Raw genomic sequence first — 20,931 nt, forward strand, 5'->3', positions numbered from 1 at the left:
GAATGTAAACTGGTACAACCACTATGGAAATCAATCTGGCCCTTTCTCAGACAATTAGGAATAGTGCTACCTCAAGATCCAGCTATGCCGCTCCTAAGCATATATCCAAAAGATGTCCAAGTACACAATAAGGACATTTGCTCAACCATGTTTATAGCAGCTTTATTCGGAATAGCCAGAACCTGGAAACAACCCAGATGTCCATCAACGGAGGAATGGATAAAGAAATTGTGGTATTTTTACATGAGGGACTACTACTCAGCAATTAAAAACAAGGAAATCATGAATTTTGCAAGCAAATGGTGGGATCTAGAAAAAAAAATCATCCTGAGTGAGATATCCCAGGAGCAGAAAGAGACACGTGGCATATACTCACTTATAAGTAGGTACTAGACCTATAAGATAGGATAAACATACTTAAATATGTACACCTAAAGAAGATAAACAAGAAAGAGGATCAATCCTCATCTAGAAAGACAAAGGGGATGGACATTGGAAGTAGGAGAAAACAAGTAACAAGACAGTAGCCTACCACAGAAGGCACCTGAAAGGCTCTACCTAGCAGTGTATCAAAGCAGATGCTGAGACCCATAACTAAGCCTTCAGCAGAGTGTAGGAAATCATATGAAGGAAGGAAGAATTAGTATAACCTAGAGGGGACAGGGAGCCCCAGAAGGTCCAAATATATTGGTGCACAGGGGTCTTCTCTGAAACTGTTTATCCAACCAAGGACCATGCATGGATATAACCTAGAACCCCTGCTCAGACATAGCCCATGGTAGCTCAGTATCCAAGTGGGTTCCCTAGTAAGGGAGACAGGAATTGTTTTTGACATGAACTCAATGACTGGCTCTTTGAGCTTCCTCTTCCCCCTCCCTGAGGGAGGAGCAGCCTTACTAGGCCACAGATAAGGACATTGCAACCATCCTGAAGATACCTGATAAGCTAGGGCCAGATGGAAGGAGAAGAGGACCTCCCCTCTCAGTGGACTCAGAGGGGGCAGGGAGGAGATGAGGGAGGAAAGGGAGGATTGGGAGGGAAAGAGGGAGAAGGCTACAGCTGGGATACAAGTGAATGTATAAAATTATTTAAAAATAAAATAAATATTAAAAAAAAAAGAAAAACTGGGGAAGAACCTTGAACCCATTCGCACAGGAGACAACTTCCTGAACAGAACATCAACAGCACAGACTCTAAGATCAACAATCAATAAGTGGAACCTTATGAAACTAAAAAATCTTTTGTAAAGCAAAGGACACTGTCGTCAGAACAAAATGACAGCCTACAGACTGGGAAAGGATCTTCACCAACCTTATATCTGATAGAGGACTAATATCCAGTATATATAAAGAACTTAAGAAGTTAAACAGCAAAAATCAAGTAATCCAATTAAAAAATGGGATACAGAGCTAAACAGAGAATTCTCAATAGAGGAATATTAAATGGCAGAGAAACAGTTAAAGAAATGCACAATGGCCTTAGTAATCAGGGAGATACAAATCAAAATGACCCTGAGATTTCACTTACACCCATCAGAATGGCTTAGATCAACAACTCAAGTGACAACACATGCTGGAGAGGTTGTGGAGAAAGGGGAACCCTCCTCCACTGCTGGTGGGAATGTAAACTTGTACAACCACTTTGGAAGTCAATCTGGCACTTTCTCAGACAATTAGGAACAGTGCTTCCTCAAGATACTGCTATACCACTCCTAGGCACATATCCAAAATATGCTCATGTACAAGGACATTTGTTCTATTTGTGGCAGCTTTATTTATAATAGTCAGAATATGGAAACAACCCATATGTCCCTCAGTTGAGGAATGGAGACAGAAATTGTGGTACATTTACAAAATGGAATACTACTCAGCAATTAAAAACAAGGAAATCATGAAATTTGCAGGCAAATGGTAGGATCTAGAAAAGATCATCCTGAGTGAGGTATCCTGAAAGCAGAAAGACACACAATGTTATATACTCACTTATAAGTGGATACTACACCTATAAGATAGGATAAACGTACTAAAATCTGTACACCTAAAGAAGATAAACAAGAATGAGGACCTGGGATCCTCACTTAGAAAGACAAATGGAATGGACATTAGAAGTAAGAGAAAACAAGAAACAGGACAGAATCTTACCAAAGAGGGCCTCTGAAAGACTACTTAGCAGTGTATCAAAGCCGATGCTGAGACTCATAACCAAACCTTCGGCAGAGTGCAGGGAATTATATGAAAGAAGGTGGAGTTAGTAAGCCCTGGAGAGGACAGGAGCTCCACAAGGACCAAATATATCTGGGAACAGGGTTTTTTTTTTCTGAGACTGATTCTCCAACCAAGGACCATGCACGGAGATAACCTAGAACACCTGCTCACATGTAGATCATGGCAGCTCCATATCCAAGTGGGTTCCCTAGTAAGGGGAACAGGGACTATCTTTGACAAGAACCCAGTTCCTGGCTGTTTGATCACCTCTCCCTGAGCAGGGAGCAGCCTTACCAGGCCACAGAGGAGGACAATGCAGCCAGTCTTGATGAGATCTGATAAGCTAGGGTCAGATGCAAGGGGAGGAGGACCTCCCTTATCAGTGGACTTAGACAGGGGCATGGGAGGAGAAAAAGGAGGAAGGGTGGGACTGGGAAAGAATGAGGGAGGGGGCTACAGCTGGGATACAAAGCGAATAAAATGTAATTAATGTAAAAAATAATGTAAATTTATTTTAATTTAATGAAATTAAAATAAAAAAGCATCCTTCTGGGCACTGACCTGCAGTGCGGCTGGAAGTAGGAGTTGGTCAAATACATGGTGTAGATGCTTCAGGAGATCACACTGTAGAGGAGGATGGATTCTTTGGAAACTCAAACCACTCATTTCCCACACATAGATTTCAGTCCCTTTTAGCTTTTGTTATCAGACCATGTCCACTCCTGCTTTAAATCACAACTTGCATATCTACTAGTTGTATAACCCTACTTGAGTGTTTAAACCTTATTTATAACAATTACTTACTAAGAATCTATTTTAGTTATAAGTATTATTTATTTTGTAAATCACTGTAGGACTATTTCAATTTTAATTTGTTACAGCAAATATTCAAATTATTTATTTATTTATTTTTACAATTTACACCAAGTAAAACCCAGAAACAGCCTCTATTTGAGTCTCAAAAGAAAGGAAAAATAATAATGCTGGGAAAAATTTAGTAGTGGCTTCAGAATTTCTGTCTAGAAAGAAGTTAAGCAGAAATCTGTTTGGAAGGTACTCTGAAAGCTGCGTGTGCACAGCAGTTCAGGTGACCGGGAAAACATATCATTGCCTATTTCAAAACTTGACATAAGCTGTTAGAGCCAGGGAAGCAAGTCTAAAGATCAAGCCAGGGGAACCAGCTGGACGACAATCCTATGTAAATAATCAGTCTTCTTCAACTTTCACGGCACTATGTCATTTCAATGTCTACTGCCACTCCAAAATGGCCACCCTATCCTGAAAGCCTAGTCAAAAACAAGCTGAAGGAAGGTTCAACAAGGGCCTTTCTGAAAAAAAAAAATTTCTGAAGAAGAGAGCTTCGAGTGTGAGTGAAGAGTTATAAACAAAACAAACAGAAAAATACACAGTTACGATGAAAATGGGGATTTGGAATGAAGAAGGCTGTGAAATATGAAAGAAAAGAAACGGTGACCAAATATGTCCATTGTTCATTGTTTTTTTCCAACACTATCAAGCAGAACTATCGTGACTCACCTGACAGAAAGTTCAGGGAAAAGAGGGGAGTAACTCTGTGCACATCTGAAAATGAAACAAGAACAGATAATTAGGACCTTCCTGGTGCCCAAGGACATCAATACTGCACACCAAAGCTGCATCAGTGGATTTACAGAGGATTTACAAAAGAAGTGGACAGTGCACATCCTGCTACCAGGGGACAGATTATAAATGGCAAGAACAACCCAGAAGCCATTTTGAGGGTGTGTCTTCATCTATATATCTAAATACATAGATGGTGTAAATATGCATTAAATGCGTTACAGGGATGTTGGATAGTATAATGGTTAGTGTTGATTGTCAAGGTGACAGGATTTGGAATCACTTAGGAGGCAAGCTTCTGAGCACATCTGTGAGGAGTTATTTTGATTGAGTTAGTCTCTGGGCGTGCCTGTGAGGGATTATCTTGATTAGGTTAAATGATGTGGGAAGATCCACATAAAAAAAGGTGTCATCATTCCTAGGGATTGGTTCCTGGGCTGTATAAAAGGGAGGAAGCTATCTGAGAAGGAGCATGCATCATTCTCTTCTTTCTGACTCTGGATGCCAAGTGACAGGGGCTTTAGGCTCTGGACACCTGGACTTAACTGTGATGGTGGACTCTATCCCTGCACTGTGAGCCAAAATAAATGAACAGTTTCTTCCATAAGTTGTTTTTGTCATAGTATTTTTTTTTACAACAGGAAAAGTAACTTATACAGACAGTGAGGTGATCAGAGCAGAGCTGGGGTGGGGCAGATTCTTCTAGAGATAATAATTGGCTATGTATTATTTCATATTCTCTACCTTTTAATTAAAAAGAAAAATATTTTTTCTCAGATGTTCTATATCATAACTTCCCTAGAACCTAAACTCCTTGACATCAAGATCTGAGATGGTTATTTAGCAGGTGTTTCAAAAGGCAAAGGCAAATTATTTTCTCTAAGAAGGTTGAGTAAATGACTACTGACTGACTAATAAGTTTGGCTCTGAGCTGAAAAGGGGAAATGGGGTCATTCGAAGACCAGAAACACACTGAGGGAAAGAAGCAGTGTAGCTATTAAAAGCCAAGAGCATTTCTGATTCCCTGATTTGTATCTTTTAGAATATTCCATCATGCTTTATTTAGGTACAGCTATTAGCTCAAAGATGGCAGGCACTTTGCATTCATGGTATCATCTCATGGGGAATAGAAACATCACAATTTTCAAAATCAAAGTATTCAATGAAGAAACAAACCATTATGTCATCTTGGAGTCAACTGACCTTTTGTCAACTCATTGCTAGGACAAAAGCAGAAATCCAGGATATGAATTCAAAGAAGAAGTAAGTAACCACAGTGAGAGTCTATTGATCATAGTAGGTTCTTTAAGAAGAAACATGCACATCTTCATAAACTGAAACTCAACATGTCAAAACCTCCATTAAGCAGTGTTTAAAGAAGGCAAGAAAGAAATGAAGGCCAAACATGTACTAGGGTGAATGAAGCACAGAACATGTTTTACTAGTTACTATGGAATGGATGTCTGACTGCTACCAAAACATTAGCATAATCAAATGGAAACAAATTAGTTGTGAGTTGAGAATGGAAATAATTTTTTGAACATTTGTATAAATTGTTTTCTACATAGTAATTTCAAATATTTTTATGCCATTTCACAAATCAAACACACTGTGCCTTCAAAAACCTTATTGACAACCGCAATGAAGCACACTTAATTATTCCTGGTAATACAGCCGATTAATGAACAACATGAGGCTCCATTTGCGCCTTTGGAACATTTTTAGGTAGAAAAGTAGGGCAAACAACAATGACATTTGTTTTTCCCAGTAGAAGAAAAAAACTTGTTAACAACTCGCAAAGCCACGTGACAAAATAAAAACTTGCAACACTGCTGAGAATGAAAACTTGGAGGTTTTGATTTTTCAATTGTATATACTTTATTTTTTTAGATTTTATTTTACTTACTTTTTTATTTTTTGAAATTACATTGTTTCCCCCTTTCCCTTTCCTCTCTCAAACGCCTTCCTTATCCTTCAGTAAAGAACTACAGGCAACTAAGGACTGCTGAGAGAGGGTGAATTAGTCTTTCCCAGGGATGAGCCGCCTAACTTCTTATCTAATTCTAAGTAGTCAGTGCTGAAATCACACACATACAAGCAACGCTGGATGATCTAAGCAGGTTGTATGGAAATATCTATGCATTTATATGCATGCATATAATTTACTTTGAAGATATTATCTTAAAACGTTAAAAATATGCAGATATAATAAATTCAAATCTATTTGACATCCACAAATACGTCAAGAAAAACAATGTTATCACAGCCTCATGTGAGGTGAGGGAAGACTTCTCACTATCCCAGGAGAAGAATTTTTAAATGATGGCACACCTACATTATCCAAGATGATTCAGTGGCTAAAAGTGCAGTTGATTTAGATGTCCCAACATTAGAGAGACTTCCAGGGTTGGCGATTCACACTGACTCAAGAGGTTTCCCTGCTGGGGTCTCCCTTTGTAAACTTTGTATACTTTGCAGGAAAGTATCTGGGCCCCTGCTGAGGAGCTCCAGCAGTCAGGAAGGTGCTTCTGGGATCTCCCTACACCTTTCCCAGGGTACCCCCCTCTTCAGTTCTTCATTTCCTCTGGGTGCTAACCTCTGTGGTCCCTGAAAGGGGTGGTTAGATCTTCAGGCTGTGCTGCTGGCCTCTCCACACCTCCAGACAGCAACAATTCAGGACTCCTGAGCAGCTGAGGCTGAATCTCTGCAGCCCTGGGACCCGATACTAGACCTCTGGAGAAACAAAGAAGCTGAAGCCACAGTGAAAGCAGCAGCACCTGAGGCCTCAGTTATGGCTGCTGCTGACAGGGAACTCAGGGAGAGGGACCAGTACCCAACTGGAGCTAGTGCGTGCCATCGCTGTGGTAACGAGGTAAAAACTAGCCATTCCTCTGAGGCAGGGAGCTTTACATGGTCTGACACTGCCAGCCAGGAAGGAGGACCAGGAATCTGGCCCCTCAGCATAAGTTCACAGTTAGTTAAGGAATGTTGTTTTATTTAGCTCAGGGTTCAAGTCTGTGGCCCCTCCCCCATACCTCTCTAACTGCCATAATGACGTTTCCAGCTTCCATAACTGTCACAAAGGCCCACTCCAGACCCTCAAAAGATTCCAGATTATGCTAATTTTAAGTGAAAAGTCTCAACAAAAAGCCACCAATCCCTGAGCAGGAAAACCCACCAATCCCAGAGCAGGAAACCTGCCAATCCCTAAAATCCCCCCAAACTCAGCACTTGAAATCCCACCAATCCTCACGCTGGAAATCTCTGCTCTAGAACGCTCCAGCCCATAGGAAATGCTCTATAAAGGCTGCGTCTGCTCAGTTTTCTGCTGCTCTTTTGGGAGCAGAGGCAGCCACTGCTGCGTTCATCCCTCTACTCCCTGGACCCTCCTATAAATCTCTTCTATGAGCTTCGCTGCCTGGTGTGAGTCGTTGGAAGGAGCCAAGAAGCAACCAAAAGAAGGGAAGAATGGAGCAGGGCTGGGGCTCCTGAGCTCCTCAGCTCAGGTGGGGATACCTTCCTCTGGGAGCTGCAACACCTCTGCTGTGGAGGCCTTCTCTCAGAGCTGTGTGGCTCTTGGCCTCCCATGTGTCAAGATGCCCTTCCACTGGACACTGTCCCACTTCCTTGTTTCCTGGCCTCCTGTGTCTCAGGATGCCCTTCCACTGGGACACTGTCCCACTTCCTTGTTTCCTGGGCTCCTGTGTCTCAGGATGCCCTTCCACTGGGACACTGTCCCACTTCCTTGTTTCCTGGGCTCCTGTGTCTCAGGATGCCCTTCCACTGGGACACTGTCCCACTTCCTTGTTTCCTGGGCTCCTGTGTCTCAGGATGCCCTTCCACTGGGACACTGTCCCACTTCCTTGTTTCCTGGGCTCCTGTGTCTCAGGATGCCCTTCCACTGGGACACTGTCCCACTTCCTTGTTTCCTGGCCTCCTGTGTCTCAGGATGCCCTTCCACTGGGACACTGTCCCTCCTCTTTGTTTCCTGGCCTCCTGTGTCTCAGGATGCCTTTCCACTGGGACACTGTCCCTCCTCAGAGCTGTGTGGTTTCCAGGTTCCTGAGTCCCACGACACCTTCCTATCAGAGTAGGAAAGCCAACAACTAGTGCATATAAGTCAAGTGAGAAGAGCAAGGTCTTGATACACTAACACACACACACATATACACATACACACACACACATATATATACACATACACACACAAATATATATATATATATATATATATATATATATATATATATATATATATAGAGAGAGAGAGAGAGAGAGAGAGAGAGGGAGAGAGAGAGAGCCATGTTAAGAAACAATCCAAGCTGTATATATGTATGTTTGTGTAATGGCCTGTATAAGCTCATATAAAAGAATCAAGAAAATCTATTAATCCTTCACAGACAGGACTGTTACATGGAGGGTGAAACCAACTTTAATTCTATAAAACACATCAATGTGTTTGTGTATTATTTATGTAAGTAAGACTATTTTAGTGAAGAAGAGTGAAAGAGTGAAGAATAAACAGAGCTCCTAAAGGAAGTTCTAGGGTGAGATAAATGAGAGGGAATGCTATCATTTTTTCTTCTCAATTTCAACTTCCTCCAACTTTGGGGCACAAAGGCTTCTGATCTCAGAGACAAGAAACCAGTGTCTCTCCAGGAAAGTAGGAATTCACTTGAGCAAATTACCAAAAACGATAGCAAAGGAAATGCTGTGAATATTGCGTGATGGACACTGAGGCTTAAACTTAATGAAGAAACAACATATCCTCCTGCCTGTAGATCCCAACTTACCTTGATGGACACTACACCCTCAAAATCCCTCAACTCCCAGAGCAACTGAACAGAAAAAAATAATCCCATCCATACCAGCCCTTCAGTAACAAAACATAGTGGCTGCCAATGTTTGGAGCTCTTACATCATTAAAAGGAAAGGGCAAGTCACAAAGGAAGCCCTATCAACTTATGTAAGACATGGCACAGCATAGAAAAGTTTCTCAGAGAAGAACAGCTAACTCACCAATTGCTAGGATTAACTGAAACCTCCCACAGTTGCAGAATACCCCAAACCATGACATCAGGAGGCTGGGAATGCAGCCAACTTCCTCTATTTATCAAGCTGGCTAAAACCCAGGCTAAAGCTAGTGTAACAAGAAAAAATAAAAATAAAAAAAGGAAAGCAGTCCCTACAAATGGTTTGAGTTGGAAGGAATCTCTCCTTGCATTTTTTTAGGACCCTGTTCCAGAGCAGAAGAAAGCTTTCTGGGAGTCTTTCTCCAAAACTCAGAAGTCGCACGCTGGGTAGCTGGTTCTTGGGCCATGCATCTTGAGGGTGCTTGGTAACCCAGTGGGTAATGAGCACAGGTGACACTGTCCTCTGAAGCAATGTGACTATGGTCAAAGACCAAAAGAAAACAGTGCCATGCAGCTTTCTGAAAGGCCTGGTACTTCCTAGACTGTAATGATTAACTAGTGACCCAGACTGATGACTGGAGGTTTATTCACCATTCCTGACAAAGACACTAACAGCGTGGGAGAAAGGACCAGAGGGTCCTGGCAATCAGGAATGACGCCAGAAGTAAGCGAAGAGAACTTTTCCCATACAGGTAAGGGAAATAAATAACTTAAGTGGTGATGATGGGGAAGTTGGGGTCGAGTGGACATGTCCAGGACCCAGACCCTGCTTTCAGTCAGTCAATACTGTCATGGAGGAACAAAGACACACAATAGGTTCTCGATTAGAACCTTGTCATTGTCCTGTTTATATTCCAACTCTTCTATACAAGACCCTGCCTCCACAGACTGGCTTGTTTGGTTCTGAGGATACAACCTATTCAAAAGGGATTAAATGTGAGTTGGTTTTTGAAATTTCAAAATATAATCCATTCAATAAATATACAGCAAATGCCTACATGGATGCTTCAAGCAAGTTGTATCATATCCAAGGCCCCATGGCTAGTGGAACCAGTAGTACCTGGGTCCAGAATACTATGATTTCTGTAGGTGCCATATGAACTAGCTGCAGGCAGCAACCAGAACACTGATGAATGGTTCCCTAATCCAGAGTTAGGGAAATGGATCCAGGGAAATTACCTCTGGAAGGTAATGATCTGGGTACCTTCCAAAGAATGTACGGCTCTCTCCATGTGAGAACGCAGAAGAGATCATTCCAAAGAGAGGAAATAGCTCAAACTGAAACACAAAGCCAAAGCACGTAGAAAGGAAAGGAGAATGTAATTTTTAGATGGTAGAAGATACTGGGGGACCTGATGGAATGATCTTCTTAGCCATCTTTAATATGACCTCTTAGCCAGTGGGGAAAGTGTCTGATCTGAGATGGAATGGCCCAGCCTGGAAGTGGCTAGTAGATCTCTTGAAACTGCTGCCACCATGGCATTTTTCTGCATCACTGATAGAATTCTTTTCTCCCCTGCTTCCTCTTTCCCCCCTTCCATCTTCCTTTGTCCAATATTTTCTCTCTTTTAGTTCTCTTTCCTTCCCTAGCTTTTAACTGGCCAAGTGTATTCTAATGAGTGGAATATGGCTGGCTACCTCTTCGATTGCTAAAGAAGATGCATAAAAACCACATGATGAAAGCTGAGGGTGCAACTCAGTGATAGAGCCCTTATTTGGCATGCAGAGTCCCTGGTATCATGGCCATCACTAGAAAAAGAACAGGAGAGGAAAGTACAAAAGGAGAGGGGAAGGAAGGGGAGGCGAGGGGAGAAAGAAGGGGAGGAGAGGAGAGGCTGGGTATGTAGTTCAGTTAGCAAAGAACTTGTCCAGTACTCAAGAAGCCCTGGGTTGAATCATATAAAGGAAAGAGGAATTAGTATGGCCTAGAGGGGACAGGAGCCCCACAAGGTCTAAATATATCTGTGCCCAGGGTTCTTCTCTGAGACTGTTTTTCCAACCAAGGACTATGCATGGAAATATCCTAGAACCCCTGCTCAGACACAGCCCATGGTAGCTCAGTATCCAAGTGGGTTCCCTAGTAAGGGGGACAGGAATCATTTCTGACATGAACTCAATGACTGGCTCTTTGACTCCCCTCCCCCCCGAAGGAGGAACAGCCTTACTAGGCCACAGATAAGGACACTGCAGCCAGTCCTGAAGATATCTGATAAGCTAGGGCCAGACAGAAGGAGAGGACTTCCCCTCTCAGTGGACTCAGAGGGGGCAGGGAGGAGATGAGAGAAGGAGGGGAGGATTAGGAGGGAAAGAGGGAGAGGGCTACAGCCGGGATACAAGTGAATGTATAAAATTATTTAAAGATTAAAAAAATATTAAAAAAAGAAGCCCTGGCTTTTCTCCCCAGCACCACAGCATAAAAGAGAGCATGATGGTGCATACCTGTAATCCTACTCTTCAAGAGGTGAAACCAAGAATTAAAGGCCATCTTCAGCTATATTAACTAGTTTGAGGTCAGCCTGTTCTACAAAAGACCCTGCCTCAAGGGAGGGGAGAAGGAGAGAAAAAGAAAATAAAAGTTACTAGGTAAGGTGCTTACCTCTAAATGACTCCCTGTCCTAATGTCCTAGATGAGGCAATTATTGCCTTCCACAACATGGTAGCACTGACTAATGATAAAATCAATATGATTTCAAAGCAGGTCATGATTCTCTTTAGTGCATAAACAATTGTCACCTTATAGGTAAACGCATCTGCAATGTTTCACCATTTTGCCATTTTACAAAAACATAACCTTACAATTTCACACACAGGAGACTTATACTGATTTCTAAAATACAAGTCTCACATTCAGCTGCACCCATTCAAAATCAGCTTCAAACTTTCTTTAATTTACATGAAAACATCTCACCAGGAAAACTGAATGTAGACAAGTACCTATGATCATCCCTGATTGTTATTACTGGCACCTTCTAATTAACTGCAAACTTCTTTTTCCACTCTGAAATGATGAGCACGTCCTTACATTTTTAAGCTGTTATTTTGATGCTTTGTATTTAGTAATGAGAGAAAACATGACTGAACAATGCACAGATGAGGAAGGAAGACACAACTGGACACATAGAATGGATCCATCAAATAACTAAGAAAACCACACATATAAATGCTTCCTTCATTCAAGCATATCTTTTTCTGTTTTGACACAAGTTAGAAATGAAGACTAGTTTGTTAAAATTTTTATTTCCAAATATATTTGCCATGTGATATGCACTAAGCTCTTGACTGTGCTTCATTCAATCCTAGGGGTTAGAAGATGAGGAAACAATTACTCAGAAAGTTTTATTGTTCCCACTGGGAATGAGTAAGAAGTTATGTTATCATCTGGCCCTAATTTGGCAGATAAAACTGGGGAAGGTAGAACATTGGTAACACTGCACTTTTAAAAAAATTAACATGATAAACTTCAAACTCAACCTCAGGATTGCCATGCATTTGCTGAATTTGCTAGCAAAAGAAATGGGTAGCTATCCCTACTTTGATAGAGAGCAAAACATCAGCTCCTCACATCCCAGTATGCCTGTCCATTTACAATGTGACTCCTGTCAAAAGGTGGAGTCTATCTGTCCATTCCTTTAGCATGTGTTGACCTTGTCCTTGCTTTGTCCCATGGGTCCATTCAAGTGGGATGCAAACAGAAGCATGGAAACAAGCCTAAGCTAGCCTGCCAGATGATGAAAGCCACATGCTGGGTCACTCCAGTGCTCCAACAGCCAGTTAACCCCCAGGAATAGTCATGGAGCTAACTTTCAGTTGACTGCAGATGCATGAGTGGTCCCAACTGTGACCAACAGGACTGCCCTGCTGACCTCAGCGAAGAGTGTGTGCTCCAAAGCTAAACTGATAATGGCTGTTGCTGGAAGCTGTCAAGCATGAACTTATTACAGTGTGAATATGAAACACACACCCACTGAAAAGTTTTCTACTTGATTCACAGCTGGTGGCTTTATTTTGGGAAGCTGTGGAACTTCTAGCGGATTACCTGGAGTAAATGAGCTACGGAAAAAGGAGGACAGGCTCTGAGTGTTATATCCCAAGCCTACTTCTGATCCAGTCTCTTTACTTCCTGCTCTGCCTAGATGTGAGAAGCTGAGACATTTCTGCTGCACATACCTGTTGTGGATGTTTTGGTTTATGTTAGGTAAACATATTTTTTGTTAGAATCCCAAATGTGGAATTTTGGTTTGCTCACAGCTGATTATTGCTTAGGGCAGGGGTGTGGTCTTTGCAAGCTGGAATTAATTGAATTCTGAGGACTTTGAGAAGTATAAATATGATAGCCCAGAGAAAGAACGTGTGGAGGCAGAGGAGGACTGCTTGCTTCACTTGCTGGCATGCTGGCTTGCTGGTTATCTGGACTTCTGATATTCTGACAATGGGCATTGGTATTGCCTGAAAGAATCCTACTACCCTACCCAGCAGGAAGAAGTAACCTGGGGTTGGAAGGTTTGGAAGGGAGGTATAAAGCTTTAAGGAACCCCCAAATAAAGTAGTGTTTGAAAAGCTAGTACCTACAAGTGATACCCAGACATAGGGCTTAGAATAATGGAAATGTGGTTGCTAGTAACGTGGAGGAGACAGCAGGATATGAAAAAAATGAATATACTGTTTTCGGATATCAACAAAAGGTTTACTGTGGCTGCCAACGCCGGTTTCTCTCCCACTTCACTCCCAGAGGGGACTGTCTGGTTCTGCTTCTTCCTTCATCTTCCTGCATTACGTTATAAAGAAGGATGAGAGAATGGTTGAACAACTGGAAAAGTTTTGAGTGGCTCTACAGGGGTTTGAGAAACAAACCAAAAAAAAAAAAAAAAAAAGGATGAAATAAAGATATGAGAAGGTTCAATAGTTTTAGAAAGGATTGCAGAGCGGGCGGTGCAACCAGACAGTTTTCGAAGAGAGGCTGGAATGCTTGGAAAGCAAAAAGCGCCACTGGGAAAAGAACACCTGGTCACTAAGAGTCAGGGTTTCCCACAATCGCCACTCAGCCCTGCTCGGAGCACTTACAAGTGTCAAGTCCCCACAGCCCCCGCGTGAGGCAAGGGGCCAGCAGGAGCAGAAAGCCGTACAGGGCAAAAGAGTTAAAGAGAAACAGCTTGTTTCAAGAAAAAAAAAAAAAAAAAGGTTAATCTTGAGCAAACAGAGCTGCCAGAGCAGCAGCCTCGGGTTAAGAGATTTACCGCCATTAGCTTTCCCAGTAGCCACCAAAAGCCTTAGCTGTCAAAAAATGATTGGTGCTTCAATTTTGTTAAATTTGGTCACTTGAAAAGAAATTGTGACCAAGCTGATAAAAGCCTCAGTGCTCAAAATGGCCAGTGCATTAGCTCTGGGAAATATGATGCCTTCTGCCAGAGAAGCGAATGAGCCATTTTTGGTAGCACTGGGTTCTCAGCAAGAACAGCAATTTGTAGACAATGTGATGAAAAGGGTCACTTGACTAGTGAATACATGTCCACGAGAGACATATGAGGTAATTTCTTGACTTTAGGAAAGTTTTGGAGTCCTAGCTTGAGGCTCAATAGCAAAAAGTACGAGCCTTTCCAGACAAGAGCAGCCAAAAGTTAACAACTATTGATCATTTTTTTTTAAAAAAGCAACAGCAAGTCTCATTCATATTAAAAGAAAAGCCATTTTTTTTAAAGCAGAAAGGGGAAAATGTTGTGGATGTAAACATGTTTTTGTTTTGATCCCAGGTGTAGGATATGGGACTGATTCAGGTTGTCCACAGCAAGAAATAATTTGTTTCCTGCAGGCTCTGAGAGAGGTTCTTTGCCATCTGCAATTTAATTCTGAGGACTCTTTGAGAAGGGGGAATAAATGCCAGAGCCCGGGAGAGTGTTGGGGAGGGGGAGCGGTTTCAGGGAAGGAAGAAGGCTGCTGATACTCCCCATCTGCTGATCCTGGTTGCTGTTGATGCAGTATGATGAGAAGTTGTGAGATATCCTGAAATGAGGATTGGACATACCCTAAGAAACCCAATGACCCTAACCAGTAAGAAGTAGCCTAAGAGAACTAAGCTCCCTCTCCCCATGAATCTTTCTCTCCTACCCAATATTGGGGTATTAGAAGGGGTTGGAGTGGAGAAGGAAGGAAACCAAAATCAACCATTCTAAAAAGTAGTGCTTACACATACTCACTCCCACAGAGCCACCTACTGCCATTCTTTCCCCACCATGACATGCTGTTTCACCTCAAACTGTGAGCCCAAATTAGTCCTTCCTCCCTTGAGTTGCTTCTTGCTATTTGGCAACAAGAATGAGAAATGTAACCAGTACAGGAAGCCTTTGTTGCATATAAAATCCTAACTTATACCTCTTCTTTTCCTTCTACTTCATTCTTTCCTTTCCTCTCCACTCACCCTTTATCTCACCACCCTCCTTTTCTTTTTCTTACCTTCTTTTTTTGCTTTCTTTAAGCACTACAGGAAAAAAGGGCCATTGCATTTAAGATAGTGGCCTTAGTTGCCTCTAGTTCAAAGCTACTCTCATTTACTTTGAAAACATTTCCTCAATGCTCATTTGTCTATGGTTAACACATGTCCCTCCAGCAATGATGTCTTGGAAGCTTAGTACCCCATTTAATAATGATAAAAGATGATGGGACCTTTAAACTTTGGAGCCTAGTGGGGAGCCTTAAGTCCTCAGAGGGGATTCAAAGTAGTTCTTGATATACCCATGAGTTAGTTCTGATGAGGAAGTCATTATAAAAGAATAATCCCAGTTTCTTTGTCTGTAATGTCTCTACCTCACATATCTCCTTGTGACTGTGATTCTGTCTGTTACAAGAGGTTGCAGCCAGGGGTCAAATACAAAGCCTCAGGTATTGATAATAGCAATAGGAAAACAGATACTACTCTCTGGGATGCTGCAGACATTGCATGGTATAAGGGTATAAGGGTCGTAAGCGTGGAGTGAAGTGAGATGTCTTTGGGGCCAGCTGGCTATAGTGTGGAAGCTGGCAGGCAGCAGGTCACCTCGGGGCACTGTCTGGTGATAACCTCCCTAGAAGAACTGTGGTCACTGCAATCTGTTGAAGACCTTCCTTCTACCCTAGTCATCGGAGGAGAAATATAAGAAAGTGCAGGTGCAAGTCAGACAGCCAAGGGTTAAAGAACTAAGACTGCCCCCTTCCTCATGTGGCAGCCCAGGCAAAGAGAGCAGAAAATATATTTATAACTATAGGAAACACACAGTGAGTGGTAAAATGCTTAGATTTCTATTTGTTTACTATACCAATAAAAGAAAATCAATAGGATCATCTTGCTAATGGCATCAAACCACTCAGTACAACTCAGAAACAAACAAACAAAAAGGGTCACTTCTTCAAATGCTTTTCTTCCCTTTACCATATTTGCAGCCTGTGCTTTATTTCCACTCCAACTTGGTTCGTCCCCCCACCCCTGAATGATGTTTTCTCATAGTTTTTGAAAGCTTGCTTTCCCCTGCTGTCTTGGAATTTACTATTTGTTTGTGGTTATGACATTAATGTTTAGAAAGGTCAAGTGAGATGCCCAGGCCTGGATAAATATTTATTTTTTTCTTTTGATGATACCATGAACGGGATCTTTTTCTCCCTCAGAATTCCCTGAGAGAGTTATCATCTGCTCTAGGACAGTGGTTCTTGGCCTTCCTAATGCTTCAACCCTTTAATACAGTTCCTCGTGTTGTGGTGACCCCCAACCATAAAATTGTTTTTGCTGCTACTTCATGACTGTAATTTTTGCTAATTTTATGAATGTATGTAATTTTATGTAAGTATCTGATATGCAGGGTATCTGATAGTGACCCTGGGTCCTTCAATACCAAAATGGTTTGTGACCCACAGGTTGAGAACCACTTCTCTAGCTGCATTTATTTCTATAATAATCTACAAAATATTAGGTGGATAGGTATTTTCATGGCTCCTATCAGGTAATACAAATAGGAGGTAAACTCCCAGGAACACATCTCCAGGACTGGACATCACCATACCATGTTCTGGATGATCAGAGGAACGATCTATTGTTTCAAGTGCCTTCTAACAACATCTCTCCTATGTCTATCATCCGATACTATTTACTGAACCTTTCTTTTAAAGGGGAATGATTTTCCTTTATTAGTTTTGTTTATATTTTGGTTTTCTGAGGCATGATCTTGTATATATCCAAGATTGGCCTGGAACTCATTGTGTAGCCCATGCTGGCCTCAATTCCACAATCTTCCTGTCTCAGCCCCCCAAACACTATGATAACAGATGTGCACCACAGTTTTTGACTCATCTGTTTGTAATAGCAATAATCTCTTCCAGTTTTACAATGATTTGGAGCATAGAAAACAATTTTGTGTGCAATACCTTGTTGGAACCATGTTTGTTTTTTTATTTTAATTTTAATCCTTATATTAGTTACAGTTTATTCACTTTGTGTCCCAGCTGTAGCCCCTCCCTCATTCTCTCACAATCCTGCGCTCCCTCCCTTAGCTCCTCCCATGCCTCTCCCCCAGTCCCAATGATAGAGGAGGTCTTCCTCCCCTTCCATCTGACCCTAGCCTACCAGGTCTCATCAGGACTGGCTACGTTGTCTTCCTCTGGGGCATGCTCCCCCCTCAGGGGGAGGTGATCAAAGAGCAGGCCACTGAGTTCATGTCAGAGACAGTCCCTGTCCCCCTTACTAGGGAACCCACTTGGACACTGAGCTGGCATGGGCTACCTCTGTGCAGGGGTTTTAGGTTATCTCCATGCATGGTCCTTGGTTGAAGTATCAGTCTCAGAAAAGACCCCCTGTGTCCAGATTGTTTGGTTCTTTTGCTCTTCTTGTGGAGCTCCTGTCCTCTCCAGGTCTTTCTATCCTGCTCCCTTCTTTCAGAAGATTCCCTGCACTCTGCCCAAAGTTTGGCTATGAGTCTCAGCATCTGTTTTGATACCCTGCTGGGTGGAGTCTTTCAGAGGCCCGGCTGTGGTAAGCTCCTGTTTACAGAGTAGCTGGGAGGCAAAGTCATAGCCCTGTGCTAGAGACTGGGGATCCACTGGAGAAGAAGGTAAGACTGGGGCCCTAGTAAGGAACCAAAAACAAACAAACAAACAGAAAAGAAAAAACTAACACCAAGAAATGCAACTAAGATAATGATTATAATGAAAAACATCTAGAACTCTTGATAAGGACAATAGTTTATTATCTAAGAAGCCACGGAAAGCTTGAAAGGTAAGTGGATAGAATTAACCCCACACAGAGGCAGAGGAAAAAAAACATGTCCAGCAGCAGCAGTATGTAGAAGGCACTGTGGTGGAAGGTGGAAGGGAGTACCACTCATATTAGGAAGAAAATAGAGGCCGGAGTGGGCAAGACACTGGCAGGCAGAGGGAGAAGAAACTGTAAAAGATGACAATGAAAGGGCAGGAAAATCCCAGCTCCCATGTAGGGTGGGACTCGGTGGCTAAGATAAAGATGGATGCTTTGTTTTCTGCAGAGTGATGGAGTCGCTGAAGGATTTTTGCACAGCGGGTAAACTATTCAGATCCTCACTCCCACAGGATCATTTTACCTATTGCATGGTAAGGATTGGCAGAGAACAAGCAGTAGTGGAAGTACAGTTTGGGATTTCTGTGCTCCATTCTCAAACATTGTTCTCCAGGTAGAAACAATTCAATAAAGCAAAATTCCCAAGTCAGGAGTATTATCAAGAAAATGGAGACTCACATTTGGCTACATCTGATGTAGATATCTAAAATATCAAGGGAACTTCAGTTCAGAAAAGTGTGAAGATTTAAAATAAGCATACATTTAAATATTCCCTCTGTAGCAGGGGCCATACACCTTTCCTTTAAAGGGCCAGGGAATAAATATTTCCAGTTTTGTGAGCTGTGGGGTTTTTGACGAAACCTGCCATTGTAGCACACAACCACCACAGCCTGTAAATGAATGGACGTGGCTCTGCTCCACTAAGACATCAGTTACAGAAACAGGTAGTTTGCTCTACACCCAGGAGGATATAATTAGGGTATTGATGGTAAGTGAGCGTGACAGTGACAGCTTAGAAGGTGGTGATGGTGGTGACGAGTTATCAGGAAGGAGATGGATGGGACTTCAGTCTGGATTGGGTGCTGTGAGTGGTAACTTTAATTGCCAGTTGGATTAAGGAACACCTTGGGGAATGCATGAGGCACAGGTTGCAGTGTGCCTGAAAGCTTTTCCGGGGAGAATGAATTGAGAGGGAAAGGCCCACTCTGGATGTAGGTGGCTTCATCCCCTTGAATGGGGTGTCAGACTACATAAAACGCTGGGAAGGAGAAAGCCAGCTGAGAACTAACATTCTTTTCTCAGCTTCCTGGTTTCCCAGAAATGAGCGACATCCCCACCACCACAGCTCTGAGCTGCTCCTGCCACCATAGCTTTCCCGCCGTGATAGACTCTAGCCTCTGAACCACAAGCCAAAGCAACCCTTTCCTCCTTTCAATTTCTTTGCATCAGGTATTTTGACCACAGTAGCGATAAAAAGGACTAAGAGATGTTAAAAATGAGAAAGTGCTGCTCAATAAATTTCCATCCATGATCTCTGACCCTCAACCAGACTAATCATCTTCGTTTAAAAATCATCAACCCCTCAGTGTCCCAGCATCCCACAGTTTCCAAGTTACTTGGTGTACATTGTATGGGAATCTGCCTCCAAATGTTCTTGGCCTTCATAATTGTATAGTTTTCCAGCAGCTAACATCACCTTCCAGGTCCCCCCTCCCCTTTATACCAATCTACAAGGAAACAAGTCAAAAAATAAAGCAAACATCAACCCCAAATTAGCACAATCAGCAGTCAATGCTGAGTTTGGTTGGGGCACAAAAGATGGTGGGAATCAGGAGAAAGCAGTACCATTTTCTTCAGCTCACTCATCAAGGAAAAACCTCCCAGCTGGGGCCTGGTCATGTCTTTGCTTTACTTTCCTTCCTCTCTCTTCAAGGACATTCTCTTCTAAAGCCTCAACCAACACTACCTGCTCCTTTTGCTTACAAGGCATGCAACTGATCTACTTCTGGCTACACCGGAAGTGGAGTTATTTTTAATACTGGATGGTGTAAGGTTGGGTGGGGAAAGCCAGAACGGGAAGCCTCCAGCAGTGGAAACTCCTCTATCACCAGGGAACTTGGCTGTAGCGTCAACCTCTGGCTTCCCACCAAAATGGGGCCATCCATTTTCTTCTTTTTTTAGTACTATCCTCTTTGACCCACCCAGCACTGAGATTTGTCAGTGTGTTTTGCCAGGAGACCTGGCAAACAGCAACTTGTCAGGTTCAATGGCTCTCATTGAAGCCCAAACAGACTCCTGTGAAGATTGCAAAATGGGCCTCACAAACAGACCATAAAATTCCTACCACCCACAACCGTCTGGACTCCTCCTTTTCCTAAATGACCCCCAGCACCGATGCAGCATGGGTGGCTTCGCAGCTCTTTTTAAAATGATCTTTCCAAAACAGAGGTGTTCCAACTGGTGGGGAACTTTTTTCCCCATGCAGTAAATGACTGATTCCCCAGGTACTTTGAGAAAACGGAAGCCATCTGCATGAATTTGAGTCACTCATCACACAAATCCGTCTGCACCATACCCCATAGTCTGCATGAACTGTGAGGTGAAATGGGCCTGTCATTTCTGAGTAGTCACTAGACTACACTGCAAGGCATCTATGTGCCTCGGCTAAAATGTAAGCATCACAGCAGTAAGGCCACTCTCATAATAGTCCCTCTGACCTCATACCTGCTTACCAAGCCATGCTTTGGTACTCAGTATGTGGAATGACAGAAATATGTTATTGGTAAAAGTCGAATTCCAGTGATGAATCAGTAAGCCGAGATCATAACAAGCATAATTGTCACACATACAGGTGAGTCTCAGGAACAGATGAACCATTTTACAATAAAATAGAAGTATAGCATGAGTAGGAAATGAAACGTTTTCATTGTCTTCCAGGATCTCTTTGGAAAGTATGGGCTTGAAAAGCTGGGCATCGAGCGCATGGTACAGCATTTGTTTGACATGGGCAAGCTACAGCACTGAGGGGCTTAAATAGAGTAATTGCAGGACTGGTGGTACACTTCAGTAATCCCAGCACTCAGAGGACTGAGGCAGGGGGAATGCTTTGAGTTCAAGGCCAGCATACCCTTAGGGAGGAGCTTGGGAGATGGCCCAGCTGTTAAGA

The 20,931-nt window shown here is 42.6% G+C and overlaps 1 protein-coding gene across 3 annotated transcripts in view; it reads right to left on the reverse strand.

Moving 5' to 3' along the window:
• The window catches only part of Adgrg2 (adhesion G protein-coupled receptor G2), a 128,789-nt gene that overhangs the window by 79,126 nt on the left and 28,732 nt on the right, over positions 1-20,931 (reverse strand). For all 3 annotated transcript variants that reach the window (XM_060374625.1, XM_060374626.1, XM_060374624.1), the window contains exon 2: positions 3,741-3,785. The gene's annotated coding sequence lies outside the window, so the exon portion shown is untranslated. The remainder of the gene's footprint in view (positions 1-3,740; positions 3,786-20,931) is intronic.

This window comes from Meriones unguiculatus, chromosome X (genome assembly GCF_030254825.1).
Source record: "Meriones unguiculatus strain TT.TT164.6M chromosome X, Bangor_MerUng_6.1, whole genome shotgun sequence".
Classification (NCBI taxonomy): Eukaryota; Metazoa; Chordata; class Mammalia; order Rodentia; family Muridae; genus Meriones; species Meriones unguiculatus.